Source organism: Bubalus kerabau, chromosome 15 (genome assembly GCF_029407905.1).
Source record: "Bubalus kerabau isolate K-KA32 ecotype Philippines breed swamp buffalo chromosome 15, PCC_UOA_SB_1v2, whole genome shotgun sequence".
NCBI lineage: Eukaryota > Metazoa > Chordata > Mammalia > Artiodactyla > Bovidae > Bubalus > Bubalus kerabau.
This window is the reverse complement of record NC_073638.1, coordinates 84,906,559-84,932,711: the sequence shown is the minus strand read 5'-3', so window position 1 is coordinate 84,932,711 and position 26,153 is coordinate 84,906,559. Positions and strand designations below refer to the sequence as shown.

Here is a 26,153-nt window from a genome sequence, read left to right as displayed (position 1 = left end):
AAATGCGGTTGACGGATTCGATTTCAGAACTGCCTTTGCTCCTGGACCATCTCATGAACCACATGAGAAAGTGGAAGGCATTTAGAAGCCAGAGAGCAGGCTGCTGTGTTTTCTGAGTCAGAGCCACAGAGCTTGGTATTGGGGAAGCCAGGCTGAGGGGCCACACAGAGGACCTTTCCCCTCCCAGCCCCCTTGGCACTATCCAGGCGGACCACGTGGTGTGTGAACCGCACGGGCAGGGCTGGTCCTTCCTTGCCAGCGTCGGGCATCAGGTGGACCGGGGCGGGCCAGCTGACCTGAGCGCTCAGGGGTCCGCCACTCTGGGCCTTAGAAGGCAGCCTGTGACTGCAGGGCCCAGTGGGCGGGAGGGAGCCTGACACCACCCACTCCGCGCAGCGCGCGCTCGGGAAGGGCAGCGAGGCCTGCGGACCGGATCCCTCTGGAGCATGCACATCTCTCTCCTGGGACCCGCTGGGTTTTCGGGGGACATCACCTTCCCTGCTGGTGACAGAGGTCTCCAGGCTTCCTCACCTCCTCAGCTGTCCTGACGGCATTAACTGTCCAGCTCCCCTGGGTTCTTGCCGCTGAAGCCAAGCAGCGGAGCCGAGGGAGGCCTGACAGGCCCCAGCAGTGCCCGGGGCGCACAGCTCACGCCTGACAGGCCCGGCGTTCCCCGCCCTGATCGTGGCTGACGAAGTAGCCCCGTGTGTAGGCACAGCGGACGCCCCTGTGATGAGGGTCAGGACGGCCAGGACCCCCGACGGTGCTGCCAGTGTTGGGGTCAGCTGGAGAAGGGGAGGGCTGAGAAGATGCTGTCCCCCACCCTCCCCGGGCCTGGAGCGGCTCTGCCTGGCGGCGGTGACACCCACCAGCTGCAGCACCCACCTGCGGGCACTGCCTGCGCTGACCAGCCTCTGGGCACATCTGGCAGCTTTCTTACTGGGAAGTGGTTCCCCACAGAGATAGAACTAGGAGCCAGAGCCCCAGGGAAGAAAACCTCTGAATCTCTAGGGCTTGCCTCAGATTATTTAGTTTCAAGCGGATTAAAAGGGCAAATAGGAGGTGAGAATGTGGGCTTGCAGCCCCCAGCCGACCCTCAGGAGACCCTCAGCTGCGCTCTCATGCTTCAGGGTGGGCGCGGGGCTGCCCTGTGTGCAGATGAAAGTGCTGGAAAGCACGCAGGGGTGTAGTGACCCGCGCTGGCCAGCCTGGGAGCTGCTGCCGTCCTCCCTTCTCGGGTGCAGGGTTGACTGAGCACACCGTTCCTTAAAGGTGCACGTGAATGCTGATTTCATAACGTCAGTTCCCAAGCGCCATCTCTCGAGTCAGGAACTCCGGGGCACAGCCCAGGAATCGTCCTCCTGCCCCAGAGCACCTCCCCGGATCTGACAGCAGCTGGGGAGTGCCCAGGAGCCGACTAAACGTGGGGTGGGCCCTGCACCCGCCCCCATCCTGCCTCAGCCTCCACTGAGCCCTGACACCCAGAGGAGGAAGCACCCCAACAACGTAAATTACTGGGGTGAGCCCTAGTTTCCGCTTCCTGCAAGATGGTCAGAGTGGATAAATGAATGGAGACCTTATACAATTACGTTTCCAGGATTCTGTCAGTTACCAAAGAAATGGAGCTCATGATTCTTCATTAAAAGTTTCAGGATGAGAGAACCCGTGGTCCGTCCTTCAGAGGGTCCTCCTGCCAGACCCGGTGGACTCCAGGGGGCAGCCCGCACCGAGGGCGCTGAGGTCCAGGGCACCAGGAGGCGTTGCTGGCCTGGGGCGCGGCTCGGTGGACTCACGCTCGCGTGTCCTGTTCTCGCAGCGGGCTGAGCCCGTGGCATTGGGGCAGGGCAGCAGTTCCAACCCGAGTCCTCCTCGTGGAGGGTGCTGAACCCCGGCTGGGGTTTGAGGGCGGACGGGGACCCGGCGACAGGGCTCCGGTGCCGCCCGCCTCCCCGGGCTATCCCCGAGCGCCTGTGGTTCAGTCCTGCCCACGACCCACCGGGGCCCCGAGGGCACCAGCAGCGCCTCAGCATCCCTGCGGGGCCGGCAGGCAGTCCCTGCGCCCAGACGGAGCGCCCCCCAGACTCTCCCGTGCACAGAGTGAGGGGCCCCAACGTGAGGTCTGAGGCTCCTGCCTCACGAAGGTCGCTGTCTGCCCACTGGCACAGCGCCCGCAGCAGGGACGCCGGCACCCACCCTCTTCCCAGGGCTTTCACCAGAGGGCCAGCCTCAGTTTCCCACGAGGGTGAAAATCTGGGATGAAACGTAATATTAAAAAAGTAAGATCATGGCTAACGGTCCCATCACTTCATGGCAAATCGAAGAGGAAAAAGCAGAAGCCCTGACAGACTTTTTTTTCTTGGGCCCCAAAATCACATGGACGGTGACTGCAGACACTGAAATTAAAAGATGCTTGCTCCATGGAAGGTAAGCTATGGCAAACCTAGACAGCTTATTAAAAAGCAGAGACGTTATTTTGCCAACAAAGGTCTGTATAGTCAAAGCTATGGTTTTTTCCAGTAGTTACAGACATGAGAGTTGGACCATAAAAAGGCTGAGTGCCAAAGGATTGATTCTCTCAAATTGTGGTGTTGGAGAAGCCTCTTGAGAGTCCCTTGGACTGCACAGAGATCAAACCAGTTCATCCTAAAGGAAGTCAACATTGAATATTCACTATACTTTGAGGAGCTGACTCATTGGGAAAGACCCTGATGCTGGGAAAACTTGAAGGCAAAAAGAGAAGGGGGCGGCGGAGGAAAGACAGCATCACCAACAGAGTGGACGTGAATCTGAGCAAACTCCAGGGGATTGTGTAGGACAGAGGAGCCTGGCATGCTGTAGTCCGTGGGGTCGCAAAGAGACACAGTGACTGAAGAACAGACTTTCATAAAAAATGAAAACCTTTTGTGCTTCAAAGGACACAGGCAAGTGAGAAGACAGTTCATTGACTGGAAGAAAGTCATACATCTCTGACAAAGGTCTAGGATACAAAATGTATGAAAACTTGCAATTCAGTGAATTGACAAATAAAATGGACAAAGAATTTGAATAGACATTTCCCTGAAAAGATACACCATTAGCCGATTGAGTTGAGGAGGAGAAGGGGACGACAGAGGATGAGATGGTTGGATGGCATCACCAACTCAATGGACATGGGTTTGGGTGGACTCCGGGAGTTGGTGATGGACAGGGAGGCCTGGCGTGCTGCATTTCATGGGGCTGCAAAGAGTCGGACACGACTGAGCGACTGAACTGAACTGAACATGAAAAGATGCTCAACGACATTAGTTGTCAGAGAAATGCAAATCAAAACCACAGTGAGAATCCACACCACATCCCTGAGGAAGACTGGAATGAAAACGATGGATAATCACGCGTGTTAGTGAGGATTTGGGGAAGCGCGCGGCCAAGGAAAAGTAAAATCACACAGCCACCACGGGAAACACTGGTGGTTTCTTAAAAAGCTAACCTGTGACATCATCAGTTCAGTTGACGTACTCCTTTCCCAGTTTGGAACCCATCTTTTGTTCCAAGTCCGGTTCTGAGTCTTTCTTCTTAACCTGTGTGCAGATTTCTCAGGAGGCAGGTCAGGTGGTCTGGTTTTCCTATCTCTTTTAAGATTTTCCACAGTTTCTTGTGATCCACACACTCAAAGGCTTTACTGTAGTCAGTGAGGCAGAAGTAGCTATTTTTATGGAACTCTTGCTTTTCTGATGATCCAGTGGATGTTGGCAATTTGCTCTCTGGTTCCTCTGCCTTTTCTAAATAGAGATTGAACATCTGGGAGTTCTCAGTCCATATACTATTGGAGCCTAGGAGCTAATTGTCTACCTGGAGTTTTATACTCCATGATAAACTGAACAGCAGTTAATGATTGTACTGGGTCTGAATGTTTTATGACCCTCCAGACCAGGGAGGCATTCTTCTGAATGCCTGGAAACTGGAACAAACACAGCTTTAGGCTAGTGGAGCCAAAAACGTTTATGTGAGAGAATTACAATGGAAACTAGAAAAAAGAACCAAGGCTCTGACTTCTACACTAACTGCCTAACAGTCTTTCCCTCACCAGGGCAGTATAGGGGTAAGCGAGACCCTCACAGTGCTTTGTCTGCCTCGGGGGAGTTGGCCCTAATGGCCCCCGGAGCGGGGAGAAGGAAGACAGAGCTGGAAAGCTGGTGCAAAGGGCTGGGATGCCTGTAGCCTCTACTGGACCGAGGTGCAGAGTCCGCTCAGCCCAGCTTTTGTTCCTGATTGCAGACTATGAGACTGCTCAGATCTTGTCTTTCTTAAGACACATGCCGTGTTAATCACCTCCTCCTAAGTGTCAGGGCCGACACTGACATGGCCCAGATCTTCTGTGTTTACCCAGGCCCTTCCCTTCTGGGCTGGAACAGTCAGCAGGCAGCGCTCACGCCTGGCGTCGACCCAGTGTTCCAAGGTCCATGCTTCCCTGACCCCAATCATACTCCCTTCCGGGTCTGGCCTTGGGGTTTGTAACAAGGAGATTTTTTCTTAATACATGCTGTTTTTCCAGGTGCTATTCGTGTGGGATTTCTCAAGGCTATGAAAGTCCATTATTAGGAATTCCCACTGCAGGCTATGCTGTTGTTAACAGAGGATTTGATGTTAACCCAGAGGGCACTGTCTCTTGCGGTCTTAACTTGATAAAGACACAGGGGACTGAAACATGCTTTCTCCCTTAAGGCAAGCTAAGCGACTTTCCACACGTTCCCTGAGGAGTGACCACTCAGAAACATGTTTAGTGCTATCGTTGACCCCAAAAAGACTACTCAAGACTATGGGGATCTTATAGTTTTGCTTATTTTACCATTAACAATGAAATAATGATTTCGAGTCAGGATTTAAAATTTTATCCCATCAACATTATGCTTCCTCCCTGTCTCCATCTTGTTATTATTATGCCTGTTTTGAACTTGTCCCTCTCCCTGGGGCCTTTTTCCCCTTTCATTCTTTCTTTTTCCCATGTGGAAATCAAGCATATTTTATATACTACCGCATAGCCAGGCAAGCCTCAGCGCAGCGATCCCTCTGAGTTGGAAGAACTCTGCTTCTTTACAACTTATTTCTGGCAAACAGAATCAGGGACTGCTGGCTCTAAGTTGTCATTCTAACCGGGTGCTTGCAGTAACCACTGTGTGTGAGCCATCAAAGCATTAATGTTGTTGCCACTTTCTTTCCAGGCTGAAGAAAGTCTTTTTTAAGAGTCTGTGGCTAAACTGGTGCGTTTTCGCCAGTCCACCTGGTCATGAGTGTGTGTGACACTTGGGATCATTAGTGGATCTCCGAATCCTGAGTATTCAATAAAACACAGACTTGGGACTGTTTCCCTCTCCAGAGCAACCCACAAGGGAAAATGAATTCCTGCTCCCCACACAGATTTTCATAACACAGAACAAGAGGAATACTACTTACAAGGCTCTCTTCCTGTTGGGAGATCAATGTGTCTCTAAGCCTTGACTCATCTGTATCATGGTTTAAGCACAAATTCTCCACAGCTCAGATTTGCAACATCTAAAACACAATTTTGTTAGTTGATTCTTTGCCTTCAGGAATATGAGGTTTTGCCTCCTGATTTGGGGAAGGTGTATGGCAAGACCCATCTCACAGCTAACGATGTGTATCAGGCTAAGAACACTGGGAGGAGTTAATAAGCTAGATGCCTAGCAAGCATGAAATTCACATCAGTATTAAGTATGAACATGCTCAGTATTATCCTGAGGGAATGACTTCAAGGTGGAAGTTTTTTTATGTTTATTTTTCTCCAAATTTGTTACGTTTTTCTGTAATGCTACGAAAAGTCTTCATTTCCCTTTTCCCAATATTGAGGTTCAAAAAGCTAGCTCTCAGTCATAGACTGATGTGGATTTAGTTTCCTATGTAAGTGTTTATATTAGTTTTCCTCAGGGATATACATATGTGTATAAAATCCTCATCTTACCACTCGACAATACCGCTTTGACCATGCTTTCACACGTGTTCCTTGGTCAAGGTCACTTGCCAGAGCAAGCTGGGTTTCTGAAGTCTCGTCTGGTGGGTGAAGGATCCACTGAGGGAGGCTCAGGAGTTTCCCCCCTGTATTGTGATCCACTGGACCTCAGGTCTGGAAATGGGGAAGCTCTGATGTCCCCGACTAGCCCCACGGGTCACGGGGATCTTCACCAGTTGCGTTCCCCCTTTCTGGTCTTGCCCGGGTTTGCTCCTGAAAGATGTCCGCTCACTTTCTCCTCCTTCCTTTGGAATCCGGTGGTGTCTTCTAAGTGTATGACTTTCAGATAGGTTTGCTTCTTTTTGCTCTGGGATCTCTGCCGGGGAAGGAAGGTCCAGGCTGTGGGTTACTGGGTTTTCCTGGATGAAAGAACTCTTTAACTCAAGATGACCAGATCCAAACTGAGAAAACATTACATTCAACATCCCCCACAGAGAATACAAACCACAGAGAATACAAACCGAGTCACCCATTTTAATGTTTATTTACAGGATGGGGAAAAAGAAACAACAGGACAAACTTTATTAAAATGGGTTTTTAGAAAGCCGCTTGTACTTTTGGTGATGTTCTTTCATTTGCCATTAAACTTTTTCACTCTGGACCGAGGCCCTGATGGTTCCGTTCTTTAGTATGTAATAAAAGGAACTCCTTGTATCAAGGACCTGATAAGCAAAGTGTTAGTGGATTGATCGTTAATACATTTTAAGAAATGGTCTTAATCTAAGTCATTGAATTTTCCTACTAAATAACTTCTCAAGTTCTTCCCAGTTAAATACCTTGTATGGTGATTCAGAGACACAGCACACGGGGCACCCACAGGGAGGACTCAGTCATGTCAAGTAAATCTAACTCATCTCTGTTCTTCTTGGCTTGTTCTTGACTAAGAACGGCAATTCTCACTTGGACTCTCAGAGACTCTAAGCCTCTTCCTGAGTCATCTCGTCTCTGAACAGATAGGCTCACATCTGAAAAATTGATTAGAGAGGACTGTCTATGTAGGACTACAGGATTTTGGAGGTCATCCTGGAAGGGATGTGGATGGGAATTACACCGTTGAAGGTTTCTCCCCTCAGGAATCAACATATTTAGCTTTTGATGTTTTCCTTTTCTTTTAGGTTAGAAGCCAGTGACCATGCTTTATACACACTAAACCTCTACACCAGACACACAAGGATGTTTATTTTTTCTGGTCAAACAAATAAATTTAAAGTATTAAGAACTTAACGCCACGCTTCATGGTTACTATGCAATAAAAGGATTTAGAATAAATGGAACGTTCCTGACTGCTTCACTGTGGTCAGCACAAAACCGCACCTGGTCCAGTGGCATTTGTTGTGGTGTAGGCGTAAACGACACACAAAACGTACTTTTACATTCGGAATTTTCTTGATGACTCTCCCTTGTTCCTCACATTCCACGGTCTATTGGTTCTCTCCTTCCCATGAACCAGCTCTCCGCAAGGGGGTCAAGACGTAGGGACCCAGGGACTGAAATCAGCTTGCAAACTTTGGCCCGGCGCACTGAATACGACAACAGTATTACATCCTAATCGTCAAACTTACGAAGAGCCTAGATCTTACTTATGCCAATCACAAAGAGAAATGATAATTACGTGGCATGATAGAGGTGCTAGTCACCATAATGGCGATCATATGACAATACACTAGTTTCACACCCACATGTTGTGCAGTGTGATCTTATACAAGGCTGTATGGTAAAACATTTTCACTTAAAGAAAAATGGAGCACCTCCCATCACACGTTTGATTGCATGGGTGAGAGAGGATTCTTGTGTTACTGTCTTCTCAACATCTCTCACTCCAGTCTTCCTCTTCTCCACGCCCCACGATTCCAGCTTCAGCCAGCGTCACTCACAGCCCGAGGACCTGGGACCCAGCCCAGCAGCCGCTGCTGGGTCCATGCCTCTCACCCCTTCTCTCCAATACTGCATTTCAGCCTCACCAAGCTCCCCGCCCTGGTTAGGTTTTTCTTCTCCTTATGAACGTTTTCAAAGTTAAATAATTTCCGTTCTGAATTAACCTGATAACACTAGGTAAATGTATGTAGGGAACTGAAATGATCAGATGTTAGCATTTGTTTTCTTGGGTAGGGACTCAGCTATTTCCTTCTTTTCCTTCCTGTTCTGAGGCTATATCTTTATTAATACGGCCCCAGATATATTTTATCTCAGCATGTGGACTGAATTTCATTCCAAAAAATACAGAGCTTAGCGATCTTGGTCTCTTGGTCAGTTCAGTTCAGTTCAGTTCAGTCCCTCAGTCGTGTCCAGATCAACTCCTGGAGTTCACTCAGACTCATGTCCATCGAGTCAGTGATGCCATCCAACCATCTCATCCTCTGTTGTCCCCTTCTCCTCCTGCCCTCAATCTTTCCCAGCATCAGGGTGTTTTCAAATGAGTCAGTTCTTCTCATCAGGTGGCCAAAGTATGGGAGTTTCAGCTTCAACATCAGTCCTTCCAGTGAACACCCAGGACTGACCTCCTTTAGGATGGACTGGTTGGATCTCCTTGCAGTCCAAGGGACTCTCAAGAGTCTTCTCCAACACCACTGTTCAAAAGCATCAATTCTTTCACACTCAGCCTTCTCTATAGTCCAACTCTCACATCCACACATGACTACTGGAAAAACCTTAGCTTTGACTAGATGGACTTTTGTTGGCAAAGTAATGTCTCTGCTTTTGAATACGCTGTCTAGGTTGTCACAGCTTGTCTTGCAAGGAGCAAGCATCTTTTAATTTCATGGCTGCAGTCACCATCTGCAGTGATTTTGGAGCCCCCCAAAATAAAGTCTGTCACTGTTTCCATTTTTTCCCCATCTATTTGCCATGAAGTGATGGGACCAGATGCCATGATCTTAGTTTTCTGAATGTTGAGTTTTAAGCCAACTTCTTCACTCTTCTCTTTCACTTTCATTAAGAGGCTCTTTAGTTCTTCGCTTTCTGCCATAAGGGTGGTGTCATCTGCATATCTGAGGTTATTGATATTTCTCCTGGCAATCTTGATTCCAGCTTGTGCTTCATCCAGCCCAGCATTTCAGATGATGTACTCTGCATATAAGATAAATAAGCAGGGTGACAATATACAGCCTTGACGTACTCCTTTCCTGATTTGGAACCAGTCTGTTGTTCCATGTCCAGGTTTCTTGGTAGCTGATGCCTTTAAAATGTTACCTAAATCTTTAGCCTCACTATTGGTAGGTGTCCAGCCATATGCTAAATATCCTTCTGAGAGGCTTTCCTTTATTTAGGGTTATTTTAAAATACATCATGCAAATCCCAACTGTCCCGTCAGAGCAGAGCTTTGTGAATGTTGACTAGCCAGGGCTTGCAGCTTTCCCAGCTGCCAGTCCACAGCTCTGACCTGAGGTTGTCTTGCTCTACCCTCAGGTAATTTGAGTTCATTATTTCCATTCCTTCTCTCCCATCGAAGGCTGACATACTTTCAGTGAGTTGTGAATGAGTTTGAATGCCAAGGCTGCTGTTGGCCAATCCCCAGGAGATACTGGAGCAGACAGATGAATAATCTGGTATCACTATTTTCCCAGGACCTGCCGTGTTTGATAAAGGGACCTGTCACTACCTACTTCTCCCCTCGTATCTTCCTTCTGCTCTGAGATGCCCGCCTCTCAGGGATCTAAACTTTACTTGACAATTAGAGGTCACACAGCCAGCGGATCACTCTCCTTAGGATTATACTTCAAATAAAACAGACTCCAGGCAGAAAAGGATGCATCTCCTACTCTACTTTCTCATGAAGATACAGACACATACACCCCAATCCTAAAATTTTATCTGAAGAGAACTGTTTATCTTCATTGCTCTATAGACATATGGAATCCAGAAAGCTGCAGCTCATATTCACTATTCAGAGACAACACGAAGTCAAACAATTCCTGCTGAAACCTTAATCCCCTTGATGGGTTCATAACAGAAGCCAGTACTTCCTAATTCACCAGATAAATGAAATACTTACGTATTACATATCTGTGACGATAAAATGCTTCATTCCCCCATTTGACCACTTTCCTTGCTATGATCAATTCCATGATGGAGAATATCCACAAATACACAGAAAGAATCATTGCAGTTTTCTAAATACAAAAAATAACTCTATATTCCTCACAGACCTTTACATTTGTAAAATGTTTCACATCATCAAGGTAATACAAAATTGTAAAATGTTTACAAAATAGAAAACTTTACCTGTAATAGTCCACCATCTTAATACAACTTGGATGGTTTTGACTGTTTACATGATAATGATTGTAGCAGACTTTTTGTTTTGTTTTGTTTTGAGTACTTACTGTATGGCTAGACATTTATGCTATGCTTTTTATATGCATTACTGTTGAGTTCACTCAACAACCTTTTGTGATTGGAAGCATTAGTCTCATCTTAGAGAAGAATGTGACTTGAAGGGGTTAAAATGGCACAGCCAGTAAGTAGTCCTGAAGGATGGAGGGACTGAGAGCTTGCTTCCAGGTCCCCTTCTCTCCTCACCCCACCCTTGCTATGGGGTGTCTCCCACCCTAGTTCTCTGATGGCTCGCAGAATCCCAGGTTCAAGATTTCTGTACCTCATTTCTGTGTTTCCATAACATTGGTGTAGTTGTAAATGGTATATTATCCCATTTGTTCCATTTAATATCATGCCCTAAACATTATTTTCATTTATATAAAACCTTTATGATTTAGATACTTAGTATCTATATAATGTTTATAATATTTAAGAATATATTCCAATATCAACCAGCAAAGTTCAGTGTTAAACTGTAATTACTTTTGTAGCAAGCTAATATATAGAAATATAATTTATTCAAGTTTGCTACACATTTTTGGCTCATAGCACTCTTTTCATCTTTTGAGTGATTAAAATGGATTTCAAGAAAGCTGGCTCATGGTAAACACCACCAGACTGTTCTGCGCGCATCTCTCCACCCTGCCCTGTCAGCAGCAGCGTTCAAGAAGACTACTCAGGCCTCTGTTCACGCTTTGCAGACTGGAACAAACTGTACTATACTGGATGTATTTATCACAAATGGTGATCTTTGTGAATATGACAGGATTGGGATGAGCAGAAATCCATTTTCTGACAGGTAATAAAGATCTGATAATCAGTGGCATAAAGTGGTCTAGATATGGTCTCGCTTAGGTTTGAAATGATATTCTAATAATTGGAATGCCTTTTGGAAGATATGTAGGCATACTTTACATGGAGCAGAGGACAGGTGTTCCCCTAAATGCTAAAGACATTGTTTAATTGCCATGAAGCAGGAGTGGTCCACACTGATACCTGGTCGCACAAATGATCACCACTGAGAATATTGGATATCAGTTGTTTTTAAAAAATGATTAATTTGGGTAAATGTCCCTCAATTTCATTGTCTTGCCTAACAATTTCATACAATTCCTGTGTCCACTTTATTTTTTTTTTAGCATTATGTGTTGCTGAATGAACACTCTTTAGTTATTTTTGATTAATTTTACCACTAATTTTCCCAGTGAGATGACTAGGAAGTTACGATCCTTGAATCTACTTTTTAAAATAGTGTTACTGTTTCCTTATGCCTGACTTGAGTGATGTAATCCTCCCCTCCAAATTTCAGTTAAAATATTTTTTCACATGATTTATTGTGTAAAATATTTGAAACTTCATTTATATGCTGGAATGTGGGCTTAAAAAAAGTCTCCGCTATAACTATAAATATTTCAGAGTTAATCAAGGCTCGCCATTCATCTATATGAAAACATTGCTCTTCAAATTCCATTTAAAAACATAAAACTTACTACCATCTTTTCTAATTTTTACAACTTTCAGGCCCTTACAAATGTCTTCATGTTTGAGTTATTCCAGAATAGCATATACCTGAGAATGGCCTAACAACCAATTCTTATCAATGATCCAAGATTTATTTATGAAATACTAGGAGTACATAATCTCATTAATGCTCCAGCTCTCCAGGCTTTATCTTTTGATTGAACTAGACCGCTGAGAAGCAGCATTGTTGGTTCACAGTTTCTTGGCACTTGATGCAAAAGTTTTAAGAGAGTTAACACTCAGGTAGGAAGACCAGGGGTCCCCAGGCGGCAGGAAGAACAACCTACAAGTGACAGACATTCTTTTTCTTTACTCCAGATTAAAGGAGGCGCCTTTAACCCTGTGTTGCCATGACAACACCTGGCGGGAACTTCACTTTGAGAAGCTAAACTAATGCGTTTTTCTTATGGAAGTGTTTTTCCTAAACTATGTTAATGAAACTATGTATTTGCTTTGGAATCTGCTTTTCCTCAAAATCTCTTCTGCCTAAAACTAACCTTTTCTCAAACCTTGAGCTGATAATGGCTCAGCAAACCAGTATGCTTACTCATGGAAATGTTTTTCTTAAACTATGTTAATGAAACTTCGTATTTGCTTGAAAATCTGCCTTTCTTCAAGATTCAAATCAATTGTTTTATGGCCAGAGAAGACTCCCCTTGCCATTCTATCTCCAAATGCACGTTTTGGGAGTGGGCTGTGGTGCAACTCTTTCAGTCCTGGGGCATTTAAGCCTCATTAGCAGCTTGCTAACAGTTATATGACGCCTTGCGACCCGTGGACTGTAGCTGCTGGCTCCTCTGTCCATGGATTTCCCAGGCAAGAATAGTGGAGTGGGTTGCCATTTTCTTTTCCAGGGGGTCTTCCCAACCCAGGGGTCATTACCTGCTTCTCCTGCTGGGCAGGAGGATTCTTTACTGCTAAGGCACCTGAGCCCATTTTCTCGGACACAGAGGGTGGGCTGGGTGTAATGACTGAATTTCGTTTTCACTTTCCCTACCAGGGAGCTTATAGCAATGTGACTCACATTTGAAAATTCATAGGATCCCAAAACCGACATATTTACAATATTATTTTCCTAATGATTTCACAAGGAACATACTTCAAACCGCATATGTTGGAATAATTTAATATGTAGGATTGAACCACCCTGAATTAATATCTTTTGTAGATAAGAAATGGTCTAGTATCAGCAATTTTCTTTCAAACTAATATATAAAACCATACTATATATTTGTGACAATGGAAGCTAATAAACATTTCCTTAATACTTGCTCACTTTAAATTAATTTCAATTGTGTTATAATTAATTTATAGATATTTAACCTCTTTCAAACTTATGTGGAATAAGATACAATATTAAAAAATAATTCATTTATAATTTATTACATCTTATAATATGTATACATGTGTCTTTAGTCAACATTTATCATGAAAACAGATTTAGTATAAAAATATGAGCTGAGTGCCAGTGGAGAAAAAAAGAACTGTTTTTATCAAGAAGTTGCTGCATTTCTTTGCCTGGAAAGATTCAGAAAGTTACTTGGGCAGATCTTTTCTGACTCTCTCTTGAACACTTACGGGCTTCCCTGGTGGCTCAGTTGGTAAAGAATCTGCCTGCAATGCAGGAGACCGTGGTTCGATTCCTGGGTCAGGAAGATCTGCTGGAGAAGGGATAGGCTACCCTCTCCAGTATTCTTGGGCTTCTCTAGTGGCTCAGCTGGTAAAGAATCCACCTGCAAAGTGGGAGACCTGGGTTTCATCCCTGGGTTGGAAAGACCCGGTGGAGAAGGGAGAGGCTTCCCACTCCAGTATTCTGGCCTGGAGAATTCCAAGGACTGTGTAGTCCATGGGGTCGCAAATAGTCAGACATGACTGAGCGACTTTCACTTAGAAGAACAGGTACTGAGAGCCTGAACAAAGATGCTCCTTTTGGTAAACAAAACTGGTTTTTGACAGAACTGGTTGTTGGGGATCATGTGGGCAAATTTTCACAGAGCAGCCTCCTGGGAGGAAAGAAGCTGAGACCCTGTAATTTCCAAGTTGGTAAACCGTGAAGAAGAGGCTGTAGTGACAGGCTCCTAGTCTTAGAACTCGCTGTGTCGGATGCACGAGCCCTGAACAGCACGTTCACAGAACGTCAGAGCTCCGGCATCTGGGAATGAACCTGTTATGCACAAATGGTGAGGCTAGCAGCTGAGAACTGACTCACTGGAAAAGCCCCTGACACTGGGAAAGACTGAAGGCGGGAGGAGAAGGGGACGACAGAGGACGGGATGCTTGGATGGCATCACCGACTCAATGGACATGAGTTTGAGCAAACCCTGGGAATTGGTGATGGACAGGGAGGCCTGGCGTGCTGCAGTCCATGGGGTTGCACAGAGTCGGGCATGACTGAGCGACTGAATGACAACAACATATGTGTAGGATACGTGTATCATACATGTGTTGTCTGCTGTGTTAGCTACCTCATGCGAGGCCCTCACTGAGGCCTTGCAGCTTGGCCGCCTCAGCTTTCAGGATCTGCTCAGTCATTTGCAGCCACTGTCTGCGGCCACGCCAAATGGGCATTAACAGCCTCCATCACTTCCACATCAGGGCAGCACCAAAGCCCTCTCAGCTTATTTTCAAATTTAAAGTCGCTAATTGTAAAAGAAAAAATAAATATATAGATAACATGTACTTACTTCTTGCCAAAAAATCATTTCTCTTTTAAATAAAAAGAGTGTAATTTCAAATCCGATTAGAATTAGACCAAGCACTGCAAGGAAAAAACTGCTCATGTTCATCCTTATGGCACACTTCAACTGGAACAGACACGAAATGTCAACTAATCACATGTAAAAGAAACAAGCCGGGACGGAGTTCTCAGTTTCCCTTCCTGGCATACATGTTAAAGTGGATGATTTGTTTAATATCTGATGTTTCCAGAACCAAAGTTACTCTATGGGTTCCCCAACCTCCAAATTTACCCAGATCCCAATAGCTCTCTCTGGCTTCTGTTTTGGATGTTGCATATATGCATTTCATTTACTCCTTTAACAAAAAATTCTTAAATGCTGAAGCATAATAGTGACTGATACTTTAATATCTGCCCAGACAATGCAGAGACCTTAGACCACCTAACTCTCTATTTCAGCCTTCATACTATTGTCGAGTATTTTGGCTTCTTCATATATTTTGAAATTTGCAAAGTATTATCTCTATTATCTCATGGAGTCAATATTCATCTATATTTACCTAAATATCTACCAATTCCTTTGATTTTTCATTGTTGAAGACATGCCATTCTGAAAACATTAAAGCCATAAACATAAAAAGAAATTTTAGGAATCCTGTAACAATTTCCAATGGCAGTGAGGTGAATTTTGGCCTTAAAAATTGTACAATGGGTATACAATTCTTTTCATGCAAGTATAATTAAAATACACGTGTAATACAATGAGTATTGATTGCTCTCTTTTTGGCTCCCCTCACTCAGCACTGTCAGACCCACGCTCACTCTCACTCTTTACGTTAGCTTTCTCCTTTTCATTGCTCCACAGCAGACTTCTATTTATATGCACAGTTTAGTAAGTCATAAACATGCTTCCCTCGGGGAAGGAAGGAGGATAAGTTCAGTTCAGTCGCTCAGTCGTGTCCGACTCTTTGCGACCCCATGAATCGCAGCATGCCAGGCTTCACTGTCCATCGCCAACTCCTGGAGTTTACTCAAACTCATGTCCATTGAGTCGGTGATGCCATCCGACCATCTCATCCTCTGTCGTCCCCTTCTCCTCCTGCCTTCAGTCTTTCCCAGCATCAGGGTCTTTTCCAATGAGTCAATTCTTCGCATCAGGTGACCAAAGTATTGGAGCTTCAGCTTCAGCATCAGTCCTTCCAATGAATATTCAGGACTGATTTCCTTTAGGATGGACTGGTTGGATCTCCCTGCAGTCCAAGGGACTCTCAAGAGTCTTCTCCAACACCACAGTTCAAAAGCATCAATTCTTCGGTGCTCAGCTTCTTTATGGTCTAACTCTCACATCCATACATGACTACTGAAAAAACCATGGCCTTAACTAGATGGACCTTTGTCAGCAAAGTAATGTCTCTACTGTTTAATATGCTGCCTAGGTTGGTCATAGCTTTTCTTCCAAGGAGCAAGCATCTTTTAATTTCATGGCTGCAGTCACCATGTGCACTGGTTTTGGAGCCCCCCCAAAATAAAGTCTGTCACTGTTTCCACTGTTTCCCCATCTATTTGACATGAAGTGATGGGTATGGATGCCATAATCTTGGTTTTCTGAATGTTGAGTTTTAAGCCAGCTTTTTCACTCTCCTCTTTCACTTGTATCAAGAGGCTCTTTAGTTCTTCTTTGCTTTTTGCAATGAGGGTGGTGTCATCTGCATATCTGAGGTTCTTGATATTTTTCCCAGCAATCTTGATTCCAGCTTGTGCTTCATCCATTCTGGCATTTCACATGATGTATTCTGCATATAAGTTAAATAAGCAAGGTGATAATATATAGCCTTGACGTACCCCTTTCCCAGTTTCTTTTGCTTTGGCTCAGCCTCTTCATTCTTTCTGGAGCTGTTTCTCCACTCTTCTCCAGTAGCATATTTGGCTCCTACCAACCTGGGGCGTTCATCTTTCAGTGTTATATCTTTTTGCCTTTTCATACTGTTCATGGGGTTCTCAAGGCAAAAATACTGAGTGGTTGCCACTGCCTTCTCCAGTGGACCACATTCTGTCAGACCTCTCCATCATGACCCTTCTGTCTTGGGTGGCCCTACATGGCATGGCTCATAATTTCATTGAGCTAGACAAGGCTGTGATCCAAGTGATCAGTTTGATTAGATTTGAAGACTGGCAGCGCTTAATTGTGGCAGCTTCACAGGACTGCAGAAAATAAAGACTTCACTGTAAAGAATCTCACATGCACCAGGATCCATGGCAAAAGCAGGAATTTGCTAGGAGCCTAGGCCAGACCTATCTCTGGTCTTGCAGGGTCTCCTGGAGAGGCAGGGGCGGCTGCAGCTCATGCTCATGACACAGACACTGGTGTCACACACACCGGGGAACATTCAGCTGTGCAGATGCTGCTGCTGCTGGCTGCCGCATTGGCTCATTCGTGCCAAGAACAGCCTGTAGGCTCCAGTGCCGAGATGCCTAAGGCCGAACAACAAGCAGAGTCAGGACACAGTCATACCCATCAACAGAAGGGTTGCCTAAAGACTAAAAAGCTCACAGTTCAGTTCAGTTCAGTGGCTCGGTTGTGTCCAACTCTTGATATTTCTCCTGGCAATCTTGATTCCAGTTGGTGCTTCATCCAGCCCAGCGTTTCTCATGATGTACTCCGCATATAAGTTAAATAAGCAGGGTGACAATATACAGCCTGAACGTACTCCTTTCCTGATTTGGAACCAGTCTGTTGTTCCATGTTCAGTTCTAATTGTTGCTTCCTGACCCACATACAGATTTCTCAGGAGGCAGGTCAGGTGATCTGGTAATCCCATCTCTTTAAGGATTTTCCACAGTTTGTTGTGATCCGTGCAGTCAAAGGCTTTAGTGTAGTCAATGAGGCAGAAGATGATGTTTTTCTGGAATTCCCTTACTTTCTCTATGATCCAATGAATGTGGGCAATTTGATCTCTGATTTCTCTGACTTTTCTAAAACCAGGTTGAGCATCTGGAAGTTCTGGGTTCACAGACTGCTGAAGCCTAGCTTGAAGGATTTTGAGCATAATCTTGGTAGCATATGAAATGAGCTCAACTGCATGGTAGTTTGAACATTCTTTGGTGTTTCCCTTCTTTGGGATTGGAATAAAAACTGACTTTCTCCAGTCGTGGGACCACTGCTAAGTTTTCCAAACTTGCTGACAAATTGAGTGCAACACTTTAACAGTAACATGTTTTAGGATTTGAAATAGATCAGCTGAAATTCCATCACCTCCATAGCTTTGTTCGTAGTGATGCTTCCTAAGGCCCACTTGACTTCACATTTAGGATGACTGGCTCTAGATGAGTGACTACACCATCATGATTATCTGGTTCATTAAGATCTTTTTTGTATAGTTCTTCTGTGTGTTCTTGCCACCTCTTCTTAATCTCTTCTGCTTCTGTTCGGTCCATACCATTTCTGTCCTTTATCATGCCCATCCTTGCATGAAATGTTGATCTCTCCAACTTTCTTGAAGAGATCTCTAATCTTTCCCATTCCGTTGTTTTCTTCTATTTCTTTGCATTGATCATGTACAAAGGCCTTCTTAGCTCTCTGCGAATCTCTGGAACTCTGCATTCAGTTGGGGATATCTTTCCCTTTCTCCCTTGCCTTTCACTCTTCTTTCCTCGGCTATTTGTAAAGCCTCCTCAGACAATGGCTTTGCCTTCTTGTATCTCGTTTCCTCTGGGATGGTTTTCCACGCTGTCTCTCACGCAGCGTTACAAGCCTCGGTCCGTAGTTCTTCGGGCGCCCGTCCGTCAGGTCTCACTCCTTCCCCCCACTGTCGCCACCACCGTGCATTCACGGCAGCAGGGCCGACGCTCTGTCATGTCTGACTCTTTGCAACTCCCTGCACCTTAGTCCACCAGGCTCTCTGTCCATAAGATTTTCCAGGAAAGAATACTGGAGTAGGTTGCCATTCCCTTCTCCAGGGCTCTTCCTGACCCTGGGACTGAACCAGGGTGTCCTGCGTTGCAGGCAGATTCTTTACTGTCTGGGCTACTAGATCATACCTGAATGGCCTAGAGTTTTCCCTACTTTCTTCAGTTTAAGCCTGAATTTGGCAATAAGGAGTTCAGAATCTGAGCCACAGTCAGCTCCAAGTCTTGTTTTTGCTGACTGTAAAGAGCTTCTCCATTTCTGGCAACAAAGAACATATCAATCTGGTTTCACTATTGACCATCTGGTGATGTCCATGTGTAGAGTCTTCTCCTGTTTTTTTGAAAGAGGGTGTTTGCTATGACCACTGTGTTCTCTTGGCAGAACTCTGTTAGCCTTTTCCCTCCTTCATTTTGTACTCCAAGGCCAAACTTGCCTGTTTTTCCAGTTTTATCTTGACTTCCTACTTTTGCGTTCCAGTCCCCTTCAATGAAAAGGACAACCTTTTTTGGTGCCAGCGTTAGAATGTCTTGTAGGTCTTCACAGAACCAGTCAACTTCAGCTTCTTCAGCATTAGTAGCTGGGCACAGACTTGGATTACTGTGGTACTGAATGGTCTGCCTTGGAAAGGGACTACGGTCTTTCTGTCGTTTCTAAGGCTGCGCCCAAGTACTGCATCTCAGACTCTTCTGTTGACTGTGAGGGCTACTGCATTTCTTCAAAGGGAATCTTGCCCACAGTGGTAGATACAATGGTCATCTGAGTTAAATTCGCCCTTTCCGGTCCATTTTAGTTCCAATGATTGCTAAGATGTAGATGCTCACTCTTGCCATCTGCTTGACCCCGTCCAATTTACTCTGATTCATGGACCTCACATTCCAGGTTCCTATGCAATATTGTTTACACCACTGGACTTGACTTTCACCACCACACATATCCACAACTGAGTGTATTTCTGCTTTGTCCCAACTGCTTCATTCTTTCTGGAGCTATTAGTAATTGCCCTCTGCTCTTCCTCCACAGCACATCTAACACCTCCTGATATGGGGGATTCATATTCTGCTGTCGTGTCTTTTTGCCTTTTCATACTGTTCAGGGGGTTCTCACAGCAAGAACGCTGGGTGGTTCATCACTGCCTCTGCCGGTGGACCACGTTTTGTCCGCACTCTCCATGATCTGTCTTGGGCGGCCCTACACGCATGGCTCATAGCTTCATTGAGAACACAAGCTCCTTTGCCATGACAAGGCTGTGATCCACGAAGAGGAAATCGACTCTATCTCAATTAAAAAACAAATAAAATGGGTGTATAATATTACCCACTCTGCTAGCGTGTGTGTGTGAGAGAGAGAATGCGCAAAAGCTCGTACTGAGGCATCCAGCACATAGAAACTATTCAATAACCCTTAACTTGATTTGCCATTATGATGCTGTTCACACATATGTTTCTCCCACGGCTTCCATGCACCCGTGTACACGTCTTCTACCGTAGTTGACATATCAACTTGAAAGGATGACATACCTTATTTAAAACTTCACATCTGATTTTCTGGTTTGTTTCATGCATTCTACATTTTAATATTTTGTGAAATTAGCAAAGAATTCTGTTGGATTACATCTATTAAAATAATTGTAAATATTATAAAACAATATTTTGCATTTTAGTATTTTGGATAGATATATACTGTTTAAGATGCAGTGGTATCTCCTCTTTATGATACTCTTGCTTTTGACAAATTAAATAAAAAAAAAATTCCTTCAATTATTTTGACTCACCAAATTTGGGGAACGCTTCTTCTCTGTTTGTATTGTTAAAACTCCTGATACGATAAACTGAGGATGAAAAGAGGCAGACATAAGTATTTTTTCATTATCATCCAAGGACTTCTTCTCACAACTTCAATAACAACACCTTTTTAGAAAAATTAATAAGTTTAATGAAAAGTCAGTAAAATATAGCATCATATCAACTTCATTAATTGCTAAATGAAGAATCCATAACAATTTTATTACATTTGAAAATAGTTTATAAGTTTTTATTTTCACTCAGTGAGGCTGTCCTCATTTCAAACACCAGCTACAAGCTCAGGGAATTCCAGACAACCTGTACTTCCAACCAAGTGGCTACAAATATCTTGTTCAGTTGTTAAGTCACGTCCAACTCTTTGTGATCCCATGGACTGTAGTCCGCCAGGCTCCTCTGTCCATGGGATTCTCCTGGCAAGAATACTGGAGTGGGTTACTATTTCCTTCTAAGGGGATCTTCCCAGACCAGGGAGCGAACCTGAGTCTCCTGCATTGGCAAGCTCTTTACCACTGAGCCGCCAGGGGAGCCCTCAACAAATATGTAGTTCCCACTCTCCATCTCAGATTTGATGATTTCATTCAGAGAACTCAGGAAAGTAGTATACTTTTGATTATAATTTTATCACAAAGGATACAAATCCAGACCAGCCAAATGAAGAGGTGCATCAGATGACCTCTGGGATGGTCCTATGCATAAAATTTCTGTGTCCTCAGCATGCAACACCCTTGTGGCACATCAATGTGTATCATCAACCAGGAAACTCACCTGTTCAGAGTTTCATTATAGGGTTCCATTATATATTCAAGGTTTGTCTTTCTGGCATGGCCAGCCCCCCAAAACTCAGGTATCATATGAGAGGCCCACCGTGAATAAGAAAGATATTCTGATCACCTGGGGAATTCAAAGGAATTTAGAGGCTATCTCCAGAAACCAGGGAGTCAAGTTCTTTATTATATATCAGAAAGCTACATATGTCTTACTTACTGAAATAAGTTAGGGCTTTCTTCCTTGTATCACAATTATTTTTCTGGGTTCCCCAAAAGAGTAGCCCAACTTTTAATACCTTTTGAAGTTTTCTCTCGAGCAATTTGAACTAATTTCTTTTCTTTTTTGAAGTTTCTTCAAAGGGTAACAGAAGTTTGAGAGGAATTTGCATGAAATACCAAAATTCCTATTGTAGTTCTATAATGGCCCCTGAAAAAATTATCTAGTATTAATAACAAATCCCAGGGTTTTCTTTTACAGAGATAGAGAACACCATTACTGGATTTATGATACACTGGTGTTTTGGATGGAATATTTTTAACATGACTCTGGCATGGAGGGTAAATAAAATTGTATTAGTTTCATTTAATAACTTCTTATTGAATCTACCAGCTTTATCACTAGAAAATACAGAGTTATAATTTAGTGAGTCTTTTCAATGAATAGTCAATATGCTATTGAAAACAATTTATGAACAGAAAATAGTATTTAAGAACATCTAATCTGCAGTTTAGTTTTTGAAAAGTAAGAATCACACATTGACTTGCAAAGGAACTTATCCTAAATATTTTATTATTTTCTGAAATTAGTTAAAGACACTTGTTTTTGGTGCCTCAAAATAGATAGCCACCAAGAATCTGCTGTATGGCTCAGGAAACTCAAACAGGGGCTCTGTATCAACCTAGAGGGGTGGGATGGGGAGGGAGACGGGAGGGAGGTTCAAGAGGGAGGGGATATATGTGTACCTACGGATAATTCATGTTGAGTTTGACAGAAAACAGCAGAGCTCTGTAAAGCAATTATCCTTCAATAGAGAACTGATGTTTTTTCCATTGGTAAAAACTGCACGTATGACATTAAAAAAAAAGACTGTCCACAGGGCAGGAGCCCCAGATACACGGGGCCTCTACATATTAAGGCTCCGTGTCATATTAAAGTATGAAGAAATCAGAAAGGTAAGATATGATAGAGGGTACCATGCGGGGGAATTTTAAGAGGTTTTTCAAAAAGGTCTCTCAGAGAAGGTGCCGTTTAAGCTGAGATCTGCATGATAAGCATTTACTTAGTGAGTGAGCCCTCTGGGAGAGGAAATTGCTACTGCAAAGGATCGAATTAGACCAGCTGAAAGCAGCACTGGAAGAAAAGTGTCCAGAATTAGTCAACAGAAGATGCTCAGTCTCCCATCAGGATACTGCAACACCACGTTTCTCTGACGACCAGGCAGAAACTGTTACAGCTTGGCTGCGAAGCTCTGCTCCACCTGCTGTATTCACCAGGCACTGCACCTTCAAATGCCCATTTATTTCAGTCTTAACAAAATTCTTTTCATGGGAAAAAATTCAGTTCTTTGGAAGACTGCAAAAGACACCTGGAACAATTCTTTTCTCAAAAATATAGAAAGGTTTTGGGAAGATGGAATCATGAAGTTGCTTAAAAAATGGCAGAAGGTAGTGGAAGAAGACGGTGAAGACACTGCTCAACCAAGTTCTTGGTGAAAGTGAAAAATGTGTCTTTTATTTTTATTTAAAAACATGAAGGAACTTTTTGGCCAGCCCAGTACCTCCTCTCATACAGAGCTGACCTCTCTAACTGGTCTCCTCTCAGCTACCCTCTCATGTAGACCCGGTCTCCTCTCTACCGGTCCTCTCTTAGCTCGGTTTACCCTGACCACACCAGCCTCCCTGGTGTCCAGCGAGCCCTATAGGGCAGCTGCCAGTCCAGGCCCTGCTGCCCTTGCACGCTCTGCCCCCGGATATCCCTGGGACTCACCAGGTCCACTCCTCCTCCAGGTCTTCGCTCAAATGTCTCTTCCTAATGAAGCTTGAATACGCTGTAAAAAACTGCAACCCGCACTCAGCTCATACGTCCTCACCTTCCCCTACATTCTATCCACCCCCACCAGTCCTTTTGATCTAAGGTGAAGACCTAGGTGTGTGTAATGACTGAGGCCCTTAGAACAGAGCCTGTGAGGGCCTAGGTGAGTGTAATGACTGAGGCCCTTAGAACAGAGCCTGGCCCACATCAGGTATTTGGTAGATGTTTGCCAAGCTGGTGAACTGACAATATTTTTGTGAGATAGGAGATACTATTGAGAAATCTGGGGGACGGTCAAGAAGATGGACTATTTTACTCTGCTGTAAAACAATCTGTTAGTAATGCAGGAAGTGTGGGTTCGATCCCTGGGTTGGGAAGATCCCCTGGAGAAGGAAATGGAAAACCACTCCAGGATTTTGTCCTGGGAGGACAGAGGAGCCCAGCGGGCTACAGCCCAAGGGGTCGCAGAGTTGGACATCACTTAGTGAGCAACAACAACACAAATCCCTTAGTAATCCCTGTGGAATCCTTCCAAATCTCTTATGCCAGGAACACCCCGCTTCCTCGTCTTTGCTCTTTTGATGAACTACTTTTAAAAGTCCCTTCTGCTGCCTGAGCAGTTACGCTCTGGCTGTTAGCGTGCCTATTTCATCTGCAAGCGTGAGCCTTGCGGGGGAGCCCGGCAGTTGCCAGCCATCGCCTTCTTGACTAACATGCTCTTTATGAAACTTACCATTCCTTGGGCTCAACATTCACTTAATTAAATAGGATATTTGTATGGAAGAATTTTATATATAAATGTGTCATTTAAAAATGACTTCAACAGACACAAGAAGAATCGACAGCAGGGACTATATGTCTCCACTGATGGTATCTCTCTCGTATTGCCTGGCCACAGAAGCAGTCACTGAGTATCTTCAAGAAACGAATGAATGCTCACCAGTGAGAGTATTTACTTACAAACAAGAATGTCCAAAATGGGTATCCTGATAGCAAGGCTATAGGCTTATACTCTACGGAAAGTTCTTCAAATTGTCTGGTATAAAAACGTAGCCAGATACGTCCCAGAGCACCGTTGATCAGGCCAATCATTACTTGGACAACCTACAAGAAAAGAAGATCACAATCAAGTACCCAGACATAAAATGCCAAGAAAGTTACAATTTGGGTGCTAGGAAGGGCTTGGGGAGGTATAGATGCCATGTTTCTGAATCATAGGGCTCTCCACTACTATTCTTACTTGGCCTTAGAAATTATCAAATACTGGGGAGAATCCAAGGGGGTGGAGGAAGGTGGCAGCCATCAAAGCACTTGGAATCTCTGTCTGCAGCTCAGGGATCAATCATGAGAGTTGTTAGTGATATGTACAAGTGTGGTTGTTTTCAGGCAAATGAAGGTGTCAAGGGACTTATTCACAGCCCACATCAGAAGGACGCTGGCCGGAGGCCCTCGGGCTCTGAGAGAAGAGCTGAGGCTCCTAGGCCCTCCTGCCTCTCCTTCCTCTTGCCTGTTTGATGTTGCATGCACCATTCTCAGTTCCAGTTCTTTCCTCTGATACATTTCTACCATCCCCACGCCCTTCAGCCAGTTAGCAGTTCTGACTTTCAGCACTATGAGCGGGGCTGGGGGGGGGCCCACTCAAAACCAGACCTGCTGAATCTTAAGATCCCAGCCCCAGTGATCTTAGACACTTTCCTGAGGTGTGATGTATCATCTTACAGCCCTGGTTTCTGATCTGACTCAAGGCCCCAGTAATTAGGGTGTGTGATGAAGAAAGACATAGCATTTTAGGTTCTGTTGGGACAAAGGAGTAGAAAGAGTGGCCTAGAAATTCATCTTCCCCGAAATAAATGTACAAGGAGTATGTCAAGAACACAGAGCTGTGAGGCGATCAGTGTCCACAAAGCCCTGTGATCCAGCTTATCTCTTGACTATAACCCCTGACCTCATCATCTCCTCTAGGACCCACAGTCTCAGATTTACTTCAAACTCTTTATAAGCACACATAGATAGACAGACAAGAGAAAATCATAGAGGTATGGTTGCTGCAACTCATTCCATCAACTCTCTTCCATTGGGTAGCTGAGACAGAGGAGTCACTGTCTCTTTTTAAAAATAGTTGGAACTTGCAACATCACCATTATTTATCCACTCAAGTAGCATTTAGTCCTTACCCCCAACATTCTGGTTTCTTTTTTCAACACAAGGTGTTCTGGTGGCATCTTATCCAAAACGTAACATAGGCGTTAGAGAGAATGAATGAAATCTAATTCTAGAAGAAAATGTAAAAAAAAATAATTATTTTCTTGTATAAGCCACTTTAAAGTCACTGAGAAATTTATTCTTGCTTTCTCTAATTTTTCACAATTAAATAACTCCCTGAAATAATAACTAAAAATCAATTTATTAATATGCTCTCTTGGACAAAGCTAAAAAGTTTTAATTGTCCTGTTAGGCTTTATCTACTTTTCACCAACCTTAAAGACACTTTAAAAGTCCTTAGGATTCTTAGATGCAGACAACAGAATTCAATCTGACTGGCTTACGCAAGATAGGGTATTAGGCACTAGTGAGCTCAGAGGATCATCGGGAGGATAAAGTAGTAGAGCAGGGCCCAGAGCGAAAGCACCAGCCTAGACCGAGGAGACTAATACCCTCGTTACACCCCTCCGCAGGACTCTGCTGCAGAGTCAGGTCGTCCCTGCTCCCTGGGCCGTCATCTGTGCAAGCGGGACTGGTGCCCAGTGTGGACCAGCTTTTGTTTTTCTCTTCCAAATTGGATTTCAGGGCATGAGATGTGATTGGAAGAACCTCAATCAAATGCCTTGACTCTCAATACAGGGGAGGCAGCAGGATTGATTTATTTACTTTTTTGATTCAGCTTTCGGAAAGACAGCTTTCACAATTTAGCAACCAATAAAAAAGAAAAGATGTTCAAAAGCGGTGGCAGCGACGAATGACTGATCTCTGATGGACGCCTTTGGGGGTATATGGTCCACTCACCGCAGGTTCATCCTCCACATCTGGAGGAACTATTCCCTGATCACATCTAATTGGAGGGGGCGGCGGAATCTGCCTCCAGTCGCATCCACCAGTGCCTCTTTCCCAGGAATGGTATACTTAGAACAA

General features: G+C 44.4%; 1 long non-coding RNA gene across 1 annotated transcript; it reads right to left on the bottom strand.

Annotated features, from left to right (window-relative positions):
* Positions 1-6,188: 6,188 nt before the first annotated feature.
* LOC129628636 (uncharacterized) lies at positions 6,189-24,128 on the bottom strand. Its single transcript, XR_008702836.1, has 3 exons — positions 23,981-24,128; positions 20,195-20,251; positions 6,189-6,666 (listed from the first exon to the last, which is right to left on the bottom strand). It is a non-coding gene; the product is annotated as an uncharacterized LOC129628636 (long non-coding RNA).
* Positions 24,129-26,153: the final 2,025 nt, after the last annotated feature.